General features: G+C 35.0%; 1 pseudogene; it reads right to left on the bottom strand.

Annotated features, from left to right (window-relative positions):
- Positions 1–1,049: 1,049 nt before the first annotated feature.
- LOC109435295 (heterogeneous nuclear ribonucleoprotein D-like) lies at positions 1,050–13,407 on the bottom strand (annotated as a pseudogene).
- Positions 13,408–13,664: the final 257 nt, after the last annotated feature.

Here is a 13,664-nt window from a genome sequence, read left to right as displayed (position 1 = left end):
CATTAAGTAGTGGATGAAGCACTCAGGACTTTCTGAAATTTATATGTAATAATAGCTGACATTTTTTGAGTGTAAGTCGAGGACTAGTACTATATGCAAGTACCTTCCCTGCATTATTTCTTTTAACCCTTCAGTTTATATTACGGATATTATCTCCATTATACAAGTGAAGAAGCAGAAGCACGTAATGATTAAATCATTTGTTTACGGTTACACAACCAGTAATGAGTGAAATCTGGATTGGAACTCAGGCAGTTTGATTCAAAATCTACAATGGTATACGATTCTAGAACTAGGGCAGGTGAGATCTTGTGGTGAATATGATTAGATGTGAATGGAATTCATCTTCGAGTATCATGCTAAAGTAGTGTAGACAAAAGTAACTATCTACAACTCCTATATTTGAAATTCATAGTTAATAAAAGTACTAAGGAACGTTCTGTGTAATTCAAGCCATCATGGATGTATTGTTAATGACACATGAGAATAGGTAATAGAATCTTCAAAAGAAAAAGAAGTTTACAGTGTTTAATTTTGTCTTGGATTTATCTAAATTCATTTGTTTTGTTATCATTTGTTCATCAGTTATTTTTCTCTCACTATGTGCTAGATACTGTGTTAGCATGAGAGAGAACATGTCCTTATTTATAGTCCATTGGTGGAGATAGCAAATAAATAAGCAAATACATATATATATATATATATATATATATATATATATATATAAAATATTATAGTGTTTCTTAGAGGTAAGTGCTACATATGAAGAAAACTGAAGCAGACTAAAGGCAAAGTGTGAAAGGTGAGGGTTATTTTATTTTTATTATTTATATTTTTTCCACATGAGGCAGAATTTATTTGAAGTTTAACATGAAATCATACGAATAAAATTTGTGTAAACACAAATCCACATTGAGTCATATAACACAGCTAGCAAAAGACAAAGTAAAAACAAAGAAAACAAATAGGTGGCTACATACAATTGGACACACTTGTGTCTTATACCCAGAAAATATTTTACAAAATAATCATCTTAGATCAACAGAAGATCAATCTTCACTGTCGTCCTGCAAGATGCGATACTTTGGCAATCTCCTCTTATTTTCTCTATTAGTATGGCTGTAATTGTTTTGGTGATTGCCACCCCCTCAGACACCTTGCCATGTGTGCTCTGTTGGCCACTGTAGTTTGTATATCCATAGTTCCCATAGTTATACCCAGTATAATCATAGCCACCATAATTTAGATCACCACCATAGGCACTCTTGTAATTTCCATGTCCTTGACCACAATAGTTATTAAACCTTTGGTCCCAGTTTTGGCCCTGACCTCGGCCATGACCCCTGGTACCACTGTGTCCACCAGCTGCAGATTCTCTCCTTCCTTTCTGTCATTGTTTATTTACCCCTTTGGGTTGTATAACTTTGATTTCGCACTTCCCAGAAACAATTTGCTGATATCTGCTTCTTAACAATTTCTTTATTGGCTCTTCATCTGTATATATGATAAAACAAAATCTTCTTCCATTTGCTTTTGTATCCATGAGAAGTTCAATATTTTGAACCTCTCCAAAGGCTCCCAAATATTCTTTAATTTGTTCTTCAGAGGTATCTGGGCTCAATACACCCACAAAAACATTTTAGGGGGGTCCTTCCCTTTTAAAGCTTTGGCCCTTTGGGCATCTATCAATTTGCCATCCAGTTTATGTTCCTTCACTTCCAAAACCTTATCCAGACCAGCAGCATCTTTGAAAAGCACAAATCCAAATGCTCTTGATCTTTCCATGACTGGATTTGTTTTAATTGTGCAATCTACAATCATCATCCTGCTATCTGATCGCGCTGGTCTTGGATCCCTTTGGAATTCTGCTGTTGCTGTACTAATTCATGACCTGCATGGTGGCAGCGTTGTCGGCAGTGGGTGCTGGCGTGCATTCTGAATCACGGCAGCAGCTACAGCCCCTTGTGTGAGGCTGGTTTTAAAATGGTGGTGAAAGAGCAAGGGGAAGGTTATTTTAGTAAGGGTGTTCTTGAAAGGATTCTCTGGGGAGGTAAACTTGAAAAAAACCTGAATGAAGTGAATGAACACGGCTTCTCAAAATATGAAGGAAATGGAAACAATAAGTGTAAATACACTGAGTTCAGAAAACAATGGCGGGAACATTAGGAGATGAGGTTCAAGAAACAGGTAGGAAGTGAGATCACACAGTACCTACTAGACCATGGTGTCAAGTTACCATGGTGAACCAGATGGAACGCCGTTGGGGGTTGTTGACATGAGAAGTGTCATAATCAGATTTTTAAAAAATTAAAATCACTTGAGCTACTGTGGAGGCATCACTTCAGACTAAGGTGCCAGCAGTAGAGGTAAAGAGAAGTAGTTAGGTTCAGATATACGCAGTTGCTCATGGTTTAGGATTTGTGTTTTGGATGTAGAAAATAAACAAACAAACAAACAAACAAATAAATAATAAGTTTTTTGCCTGAGCGGCTGGATGAATGGTGATGCCATGTTGAAGGGGTGGGGGGAATAATTAAGTTTCTATTTTAGAAACATTAAAGATCCAAGTGAAAGTCTATTAAAGATCCAAGTGAAAATAGACATTTGGCAGTCAGATGAACAGTCAAAAGACAGTGGGGATATTCTACTGGGTAGGATGAAGATACACGTTTAGGAGTTATCGAATTTTATAGATGGTTTCCAAAGCCTAGAGAATGGATGGCATTACCAAGAAATGAGGATGGATAGAGAAAGCAGAGAGGCAAAGACTGAGTCTAAAAAGAAATAGTAAAATAAAAACTGGGAACGTGTAGTGCTTTAGAATTGAAGAGAAGAAAATGTTTCAGGAAGGAAGGAATGTCTAAGTCAAATGCTGCTAAATTGAGTAAAATTAGGATTAAATATAGGTCATATAACCATGGAATTTATCAACATGGAAATTGTCATTATCCTTGAATAAAGCAATTTCAATGGAATGGTAGTGATCAAAGCCCTAAGAGATCAGTGGAAGCAGTAAACAAACATAAACAAATCCTTTGAGAAGTTTTGCCAAAATTCCAACAACGAAATTGAGCAGTAACTACATGGGCTCATAAGGTATAAAGAGTTTTTTTGTTGTTTAGTGAGAGTATAGAATGTTTGTATATAAATAGAAATCCAATAACCAGAGAAAACATGAAATTTATGTTTGAAAGAGAAGAGATAATTAAAGGCACAGAGTTCTTGAGATGGAGAAAAGGATGAAATGCTTATAAGTGAATGGGTTGACCTTAGGTAAATGGAGGGACACTTCATTCATTATAATAGGAAGGAAATTCAGGATATATAGGTACACATCGGCATGATGACAGATGAGGTAGAAAGAGGAGAAAGTTCTATTTTGATTGTTTCAGTTGGCTTAGAGAACTAAGAATATGATCACTACCCAAGAGTGAGGATGAGAGGTGGGTGCTGGAAATTTGAGGAGATCCAAGATAGTGTGAAATAATCTTTTAAAGATTGGGAGAGTGAACTCACAGGGGATATGTATTAGAACTATAGAGCATACTGAAGTCCTAACTGAGGTAAATAGTCCCAAGTGTAAAATGAGAGGGGCCAGGATGGCTGTGTATACTTTCTACAGTCATGATGAGCAGCATAGGTGCAGGCATGGTATGGGAAGATAATTGAGTTTAATTGGGATTGAGATTTTTGGTGTGTTTTTTTTGTTGTTGTTGTTGTTGTTTTTTGGAGGTAAGGGAGCAAGTACAAGGGAGTTCAAGTTTTATTCAAAGAATAGATTAGAACTGTGGACCAGGGATCTAAACTGAATAAAAAGAAAATGAAACAATGAAGAGCTTATTGCCAGTGAAAAAGTGATAGATCAATGGATTAGTGGTCTGAAGGGGTTGAAGAGTTGTTAGCATACGACTAATGATTAAAGTGAGCTGGAAATGCGGGAATTGGTGTTCAGAGGTCTGAACCTGTCTAAGATATCAGATCTTTGAAATAAAAGGAGAATGCTGTAAGTTAGCTGTTACAGGTTAATGAAGCCATAAGCAGATGGACCTGCCACTGTAGCTACCTGCCCTGAGGGATATTCTTCTTTCCCATATTAATAATTTAAATTGATGGATGTTGATTACACATATAATATGACATGATGAGCAAAGGTAAAATTGAACCTTGGTTTTGAAATGGCGTTTGTATACTCCAAAAATAATAATAAGGGTAAAATGTAGACTGTTGTGTAAAATACTCTACATTAATGTGATTTTTGAAAAATAGAGTCCATAAGTCAATTCTAAATAATTTTTTGAGGTCATAAAGGTTTGGAGGATTAATATGCAATGCAATGAAGTTGTCACTATATATAGGATCCAAAAAAAACATTGACATACACCTGATGTCAATATGGTAAGAGATTATTTAACAAGTTTCTGTAATTTTGAGACAATGGTTTAGTCAATATCTTATCAGTGTAAAATTATTCTTGGAATTGATTTGATTTATTTTATGTTTTATCTTACGGGAGTTTAATGGAAATGTTATAGTTTTATCTGTGTATATATGTATTTGAGCAGATACATGATTCTTTTGCAGAAACTAAATGTCAGATTCATTGAATTTAGTTATTTTGGAAAACTATTCTGTACACATGCCCTCTTGATACTGAACAAAATAGTTTAGTTTTATTTCAGAGACTTAAAAAACACACTTAATGTAAATACACATTTATTGTAATTTCCTAAAAGGTATGTCCTTTCATTAAAATAATTTTAAATATTTAGGAATAATAACAAGTTCTTTGTACTAGTTTGTTCTTGTTAAAGCATACTTTTATACAAATAACATATCAGATGTTCTTCGATCATTGTTTTCCTAGTAATCCTGTGGTTGGATATAGTTTATACAAGTAAGCAAATCTTAACATTGCAAAGTAGTATCTTTTGACATCAATGAATTGCAAGATGGTTTCTAGAATATATATACATATACATATATATATATATATATATATATATATACACACACACACATACACACACGTATATATACACACACACATACACATGTATATATGTATATATGCATATATACATACATACACATATACACATTTAGTGTATACACATGCACATATACACACATATATATCTTTTCTTTCTGACATCATTAATAGAGTCTCACTCACATGAAAATTTGAATCACAAATGGAAAATCTGGGGAATTTGGTGGAAATGTTTTGATATAGTAGTCTAGATTCCCTTTTTATGAGAGTTTTAGCATCCTTTGTGGATCTGATTGTTTATAATTTCTGCTTCAGTGTGCTTGCTAGTATTAAGGGGTAATGTATTTGAATCAGAGAATTTATAGGGTGAAACGAGACTTAGAGACTTTGTTTTCCAGAGAAGGAAACTGTCGTCCACACAGATTGAGACTTGCTCAAGGGCCATGTAGCTAGCAAAGGGCAGATTCTGAACTCAAGTTCAAGTTTTCTGACTTTGAGTCTTATGCTGTTTTCATGTTGGGCTGGAGCAATCCTTGAAGGATTGGAAGGGCATTTGAAGGAGCCTGATCCCCAGGAAATTAATCTGGGATAGGAAAGCAAGAGCTTTATGACATGTTGCTGGGGAAAAAGCAAACTAAAATGCAGTGTTACTTCAAGTTTGGAGGGAAGAAGAGTGAACGAAATATGGGTAACTTTAAAAGAACATCATATAAGGTTGCTAGTACAACAATCTACAGTGTTTATTCTGAGCAGGTGGTGACATTTAGAAAGAAGTGTGGGTTCCAGCCGTTTTCAGTAGGTGGTCAGTTTGACATTTCTGTATAATGCCTCCCTGGGCTAACAAAACTTTTCTATTCCTGCTGGTTCCATTTTCATTTTATTCTTTCTGTTCATTTAAAGTAACAATTTAGTAAATCACAGTATATAGGCAAATGCTGGAAGTCAAGTGTTTATACATACTAAAATGTTAAAGCCTAGACTTTTTTTGCATAACAGATGGTAGAAGTGTAATTTTATTGGAATTTTGTAGCCTTATTTTTTGGAAAAATTTCATTTAGTGACATTTAAATATTCAGTTTATGTCTAATAAAACATGTCATATTTTAAAATAATCCCCACAATTATTATCAAAACAGATTCATGTGGCTTGGCAACCAGCAAAATAACATGGACATCTGTTACTGGGAAAATAAGTTAAACCAAAATAAATTGAATCATAATGAATGTTGTTATATTTTTGGTGGTTAATTGATGTTTTAAACTACAAATGTACACAACCCAACATCAGCTGGACCTTTGGAATGATGTCCTATTTACAACATGTCCCGTCACCTACAGATCTGTTTCAAAGACTCTCCAAATTTCTCAAACCTCAAAACATACACCTACCACTCGACCCAGCACCACCTTAGTGAAAATGATCGACTCTCCTATATTTATGTGCATATTTTTGATATCTAGTTATTTCCCACCCTTGTTTTCTCCTCTGTATTTTAGTTTCCCTTGATTCTTCCCCACCTCTAAATACGTATTCCTACTTCCCCATATGTGACCCGGCTTATAACTTTGGTCTTGATTACATTGACCCTCCTAAGTCCTTTTTACAGCAATTGTCTTCTGTTAAAAAGTAAAATTGAAATAGACGTCAGTGTTGCCCCTGTTTGGGGGTGTGGGTGCTCTCCTCTGGCTCTGCGTATTCCCATCCAAGTCCAGGGGCTTATGGAGCTTTGTCTTTCTCTCTACCTTCAAGTGTGTTTCTGGTGATCCAGAATCTTATCCTATTTGCAGAGGATCTAAGTAGTTTAGGACATTAAAGGAGAGATTGTCCAGTGGGAGTAGTCGTGAAGGGAATTTATCCTGCTGAAGATTGGCAAGTGTCACACAGATATGTGTCGAGTCTACCTTCACCTTACCACTGAAGTATGAACGACTGCTTATCAGCATAGGCAATGTCTCCCTCCTCTGGGGCTGGTAAAGACAGGTCTTGCTCTTGGAAAAAGTCCAGTAATCTTACTGATGTTTCCATTCTTCAACAAGAATGGTCCCCTGAGATTTGGAAGGCCCTCGCTTATCTGCCTTATGGGTTCTCCCGACCTTTCAACCAGAACTAACACTATCAAACAATAACTGTAAAATACTGCTGTTTACATTTTAAAACTATGTTTATCAATAAACTTAATGCTGATTTCTTTCAGGGCTTTGGTTTTTGATCCTTGATCCTTCTCCTGTTTTCCCTCCATGACCACTTCGACTCTTGCAAATTAAAAGTTTTTGCTGTTACATGGCCATCAGTGAAATGGGCTTCACAAGCCAATTTGAAAGGCAAGGCTGTTCATTAACTCTCCTTTACATCCCACCATTGCCCATCTTAATTCCCTCCAAGGTACATGCAGCTGAATGGGGGAAGTTCATGCATAAGTATTTGTGCACAAGAAAAGCAAATTAATCTATTTAAAATATATATCTCTAAAATCATACCTCTGTTCTTTTTATTAACTTCTTTATCTTTTCATATTCTAAACTTTCCCTCTGAAATGTCCCAACAACAACAATGACAAATAACAAAAAAAAAGTACTTGAACTTCTTAACCAACAAAGGCTTCAACCTATTTCTCTCCTTTCCTATTTCCAACCTATTCAAAAGTGAAGGATATTTATTGGTTAGAGTCTTCAGCACTTTTATGTTCTGTATGCTCCTAGAAAACTCTTTTTTATTTCTTACCAGATATTTTAAATAGATAATTGGTTTAAATATCACCAACATGATAGTATGTGTGACCTTTTTCTGAATTTTTCTACAGCCATTCCTAGAGAAAACATCCACATCCAAATCCATTCAGGCTGAAATGGTCTTTATGTGGTGAGGTGTTTCTCCCTCTGTCAAGGTGAATTTCTGCACTTTATCTTCTGGCTCCCATGACCAATACCACTTCCTTATCTATTTCTAAGAGCTTCCTGCATCAATTGAGTCTTTTTTCTTTTTCTGTATCTTCAAACTCTCCAGCTTCCTCTACTTGTACTAACTTTGTTCCCTTTTCTGTCTGTTGTTATGTTTGACTCCTAAATAATAGTGTTCCCCAAATTTCTCCTTTCATCTCTTTGCTTACCTTGCTCTTTTCAGTCTGTCTCAGGGTTTACATTTACTTTCAAGTCTTTAGAGACCACATTTTTAGTTGATAACTCCCAAATCTAAATCTAAAGTAAATATACTTTAGTAGTATTATTTTAGTATTACTTTAGTAGTAATATAAAAATAGTTAAAAATGTTGATTAAGAAGAGATTGAAAAGAAAGCAAAAACAAAACCCACATATTGCCCAATTTATTTATCTCCCTTAGAGCAAAACAATTTGCTAACTGAGGCATTTAGTAACATAACGTTTTAATTTTGCTTTCATGCTTTTCTAGCTTAAAAGTAAAGCACATATTAACTCTGGATTTCGATCTGACCTATCATACTAATATGTTGTATGAAATGCTTTTTGGGCTGTTCTCGAACACAGCATGGAGTTTGTTATTGACTTTTGCTCATTATGAATGAGATAGATCTTTCTAAGTTATTAAAGTACAAGTGATTTCTCCAAGGCATCACTTTAGAATGTTTCTCGATGTGGGGCAATTTTTTCATTCTTTTTTCACAAAACGTTAAACATCTTGTTAGATTCTAGGAGTGTTCTTACTAGCAGAATTGTCTTAAGGAATCTCAGCATTTTTCATTTGGACATTGGAATATGAAAAATGAGCTTCATATCTTTACTCATATAAGATAAATAAATTTTACCTTTGCTACTGCTGAATTACATTTTAAGTCTTTTCTAAGCCATAATGAATAAAGCAGACCTATTTCTGATTTCCACAATGTTACCAGCACCTAAAATTTTTATGATTTCAGGAATATTAAAACTATTAAGTTAATCTTTTAGTTAGGTGAAAATACTGAAATTACTGGAGGTAAGTAGATATAAACTGACACAACTTAATCTTAGTGGAATTGGTAAGCCTTATTTATGTAGGAAATGGGTAGGAATATAATATGAGAAGACGGAAGAATATGAGCTAATGCTTGACTTTGAAAAGGCAACCAACTTGCCTAAAGTCACATACTAAAAAATTTTCACTTCTCTTAAAAATAATAATTTGCCAACTACTTCAAGAAGGAATAATTAATAAGCAATATGAAGCAGATAAGATATTGTAGACTATTTTACCTTTAGGCTAGACTCAATTTACTTAATTTACACTAGGAGAAAGAAAAGTTACTCAAATTTTACCTATAAATGGATAAAAAGTGAGCTAATGCCAAGAGTTTTACCTTGCAAAACAACAATTTTCTCAGTAGAATTATATGTTGTACTATATGTCTTCATAGCAGGAATGACAAGAATAAAATATTTCAGAGTTCATGTTTCTTAGTCTTCTAAAGTCCTAACAATGTTGAATTAGTTTAAAAACCTACAGTGTTTTTTTAACCTTGTTTTCTTTATGCATTATTCCTTGAAGGAAAAACTGAACCATAAATATAAATAAAATTATAAAATTATATTTGATTTTTGGAAAAGTGGGGAGGTAAAATAAAAATGAAATAAACACTGGCTTCACATGAAAACTTTTGTGTTTCATGTGTTGCTAGAAACACGAGCATTCAATTTTTGACATTTGGCAGGATTTGAATGGCAGGAGCTTTGAGACAGAGCTGGTAAATTGACTGAAAGTTTGAGTGTTTGAAAGTGCATGTTTTAAACTGTAGTAATTTTTACAAATTAAATAAAAATTCAGAATTATTTAAAAAATTTCTATTGAAATAAAACAAAAATCATTTTAAATGTAAATTCAGGCTATTATTTCATATCTTAGAAATAGTTTTTTTAAATTGATGGAGAAATCAGGATTTTGAATATCAGTAATAATAAGAAATGATGTATTCCGATTCCTACAGACTAAGTGAGGAATCTGTTGTTGACACCAGGGGGTACTCATATATTTAACCACATTATTTGGTACTTGGCTACCTCAGTATCTGCAGATAATAAACATATATATGGTAATGTCTCTGGAAAGAGTTTCTAGAACATCACATCTTTTGTTAAATCATAGGTTCTGATTCAGGAACAGCAGTGTACACATACAATTTCCTCAGGAAGGACTATTTCCCAGTAAACAAATAGTTCCCCCTGGGACCAGTGATGGTATAAATGTATAGCATCATTTAGAATTTAGATATGAATACACAGTTTACTTTTTGTTCAGTATCATATCATTCAGCAATTGACAAGTGGGCCTACTATATTTCAGATGTATTCCTAGGTGTTACAAATGACATAGTGTTGAGTAGGCTATAAGAAGTTTTTTAATATGAGAGGACTTGGACAGAAACAATATATTTACAAGTTGAATACAAATTAGAGCCATTTTGTTGAACACTTTTCACTATTGCCTAAAACAATGGTTGCCACATAATAGTACTCATTATATATTTGTTAGATGAATGGATTTAATAAATCTCATAAAAGAATAAATGTTTCAAGTATTCAAAGGGTAGGTGGTAGTGCATGATATTTGTGTAATGCTTTGGGAGTCACATCCCTATCTACTGCTCAGTGCTGAGTTCACTGGTGGTGGACATGAGACCCTGTGATGCATTGTAAGCAGGATGTAGGGCATTACATTTCTTTCCCCCACATTCATTAGTTCATTCATCACTCAGTAGTTTACTGAACACAGTCAATGTGAAGGGACTAGAACACAGACGTAAAAGATGTCTGCCCTAAATGAGGTCATGGATGGAAGGAGACATGTCGCGTCCCACACGACGAGGGTTGTGGGGAGCGAGGAAGGCGGTACAGGGTTAATAAAGACAGTAGCCAAGAATAGAGTGCAAGCGGGGCCAAGGCACTCCAGCCTCAAGGACTGAGCCCCGACTTGGGCCTATGCATAGCTTGTATTAGTTAGGTGGGGAAGTAAAGGAGATAAAGCTTGTCAATCTCCAGATCTGTGAATCTCACACATCAAAATAGGAAACTGATTCAAGCCAATCACCCTTGCCTGCAGGCAGCAGAACCATAAGTCTCAGGATGTATGTACTTCCCCAAGGGACAAAACCTTTACGCATATGAATAGATGGAGGGCACATCATTGAATCTCCTCCCCTGCAGGTTTTGGGAAGGAATGCAGCCACAGAGGCAGAGGCTCTCCTTAGCCAGGACGTTGGTGGGAGGCTGTGCCCACCTCTATGAACCCCATGGATTCTCTTGTTGGTCCCCATGTGACTGGGCCTGGCTTGAGTTGCCCCCGCCCCCAGCCCCTGTGGGGAATCTTACTTGTTATTGGCTAACGAGCCATCTTTCTGGGGCCAAACAGGGAGACATAGGGTGCAAGCACAAAGGTGAAGCAAAAGTCCCTGAAAGGATCTATCTCACAGACTCTCCTTTCTTTAGGGGCAGGTATGAGGAGACAGACGGGTAGGCTGCTGCGTGGCAACAGAGACAGGCAAATAAATAAGCAATTAGAGTAGATTGTGATAAAAGCTATGTTATATTAATTTTGTGTGGTATTTATTTCAGTTGTTCCCTTTTCACTTGTCAGGCCCACCTTAAATTTTCCTGTTATGTGTTGTGTGAGCTGCCTCAATAGTTTGTGGCTGACTCCCATACTGACCCTGTAGACCCACCTTTCTTTCATTTTAAGCAAGTAATTTTCCACAATGTTCATCAACTCCCACACTCCCTGTTCAGTTATTTGAAATAAATATTTGACAGTTCCTCAAACTAGGGTAAAGTCCTATGCATTTCCAGCTTAAAGAATACCCTAAGAGGCTGAACTATATAGAGATTCCTAACATTTCCCATAGAGTCTGACTGCTGTATTCCGATCACATCTGGCTTTTACTCTCTGTGTGAGTTAAAGTCATTGAACTCTGTGGGCCTCACCTTCCTCACCTGAGAGATAGTGATGCTAACATTTACACAATAAGGTTTGTGAGAGGCTTAACTGCATTCGTATCTGTAAAATGCTTAGAATGGCATTTACTGATATCATCCACATGTTCTAAACCAATTACTACTTTCCATTGAAATTATGGAGATGTTACTGACAATAATAATGGTTAATATTCAGAGGTGGATTTGCCATGGATATCATAAAGCTTTCTCTTCAGATCCCTCATTTGGACAGGTCCCTTAAGGGTCATGTATTTTGGGTAAAATTGTCAAGTGAGGTGTAATAACTGCAATCAATTGAGACCATTGTCTCCTCCCTGTATGACTTCCCTCTAATCTACATTTTCCCTGGGATGATGCCTTTAGATTGGCACCAGGCGTTATTGGGATCCAGTTAAGGGTGAGTTGAATGGGACTTAATATGTACTTTGTGTTTAGCAGTTGAATGGTTCACAGCTAAATAATTGTTAGCTGTGCCAGTTGTGAATAGCTTTCAGGAATATGTCTGTTGCCCATGATGCCAATCCCCCAGAGCATCCTGACAGGGCTAGAAGTTTTAATAAAATGTGAACTTGTCCTATGGCCCTCAGCACCAAAAATATCTGTGCAGTAGTGGAGATACAGTTTGAAATGTGTAAAGCCAGAAGCTAGTTTGGAAAATCATGTAATTATAGAACATATAAAACTGTATGGGAGAATTTGTATCTTATCAATACCTTGTTAAAACTATCAATAATAGCCATATATTAAAATACACTTTAAATAATTATCTTCTATTCTTTATAGAAATTATTATAACAAAGTAATTTTCATGTTAATGGACAAAAAAAGTATATACAGCCAAAAATTCAGAAAAAATATTTAGTATGTTAAGCCATAATAAACAATATTCTTATTTTCTAGATTTTGTGTTGATATTTGTCAGCTTTTTAAACTTTGTAATTTTTAATGTTTTAAACAAATGACAGTCATGTGTTTAATTTTGAATTTGTAATTTTTATTATTTTGTTTTTCAGTGTAGTCCTCCAAATTATATAAACTTTAGTCCCCACAAAAATTGAGTCCACCCTGGCTAACATATAATGGGTGATTTTATGTGCCAGGTGTTTTTTCCCCAGTGTTATTGAGATATAATTGACAGACAGCACTGTATAAATTTAAGGTATACGACATAATGACTTGATATATATCTATATATCTATATATATATATATATATATAGATATATATATATATCAAGTAATTATATAAAATCATTACCACAATAAGCTTGGTTAACATCTATCATTTCATATAGACACAAAAAAAGAAAACTTTTTTTTTTTGTGATGAGAACTTTTAGAATTACTCTTTTAGCAACTTTGAAATATAGCATGCAGCAGTATTAACAATAGTTATTATGTTATACATTACATCCCCAATACTTATTTATCTGATAACTGAAAGTCTGTACCTTTTGATCACCTTCATCCAATTTTTCCATCCTCATACTCCTCACCTCTGGTAACCACAAATCTGATTTCTTATTCTATGACTTGTTTTTTTTTGTTTTGTTTGTTTTGTTTTTTTAAGATTCCACATATAAGTGAGATCATACAGTATTCATCTTTCTTTCTTTGACTTATTTAATTTAGCATAATGCCCTCAAGTTCCATCCATATTTTTGCAAATGGCAGGATTTCCATCTTCTTTATGATTAAATAGTATTCCATTGTGCATGTGAGTGTGTGTTTATGTGTG

This window comes from Rhinolophus sinicus, linkage group LG02 (assembly GCF_036562045.2).
Source record: "Rhinolophus sinicus isolate RSC01 linkage group LG02, ASM3656204v1, whole genome shotgun sequence".
NCBI classification, from domain to species: Eukaryota; Metazoa; Chordata; class Mammalia; order Chiroptera; family Rhinolophidae; genus Rhinolophus; species Rhinolophus sinicus.
This window is presented reverse-complemented; position numbering and strand designations above follow the sequence as displayed.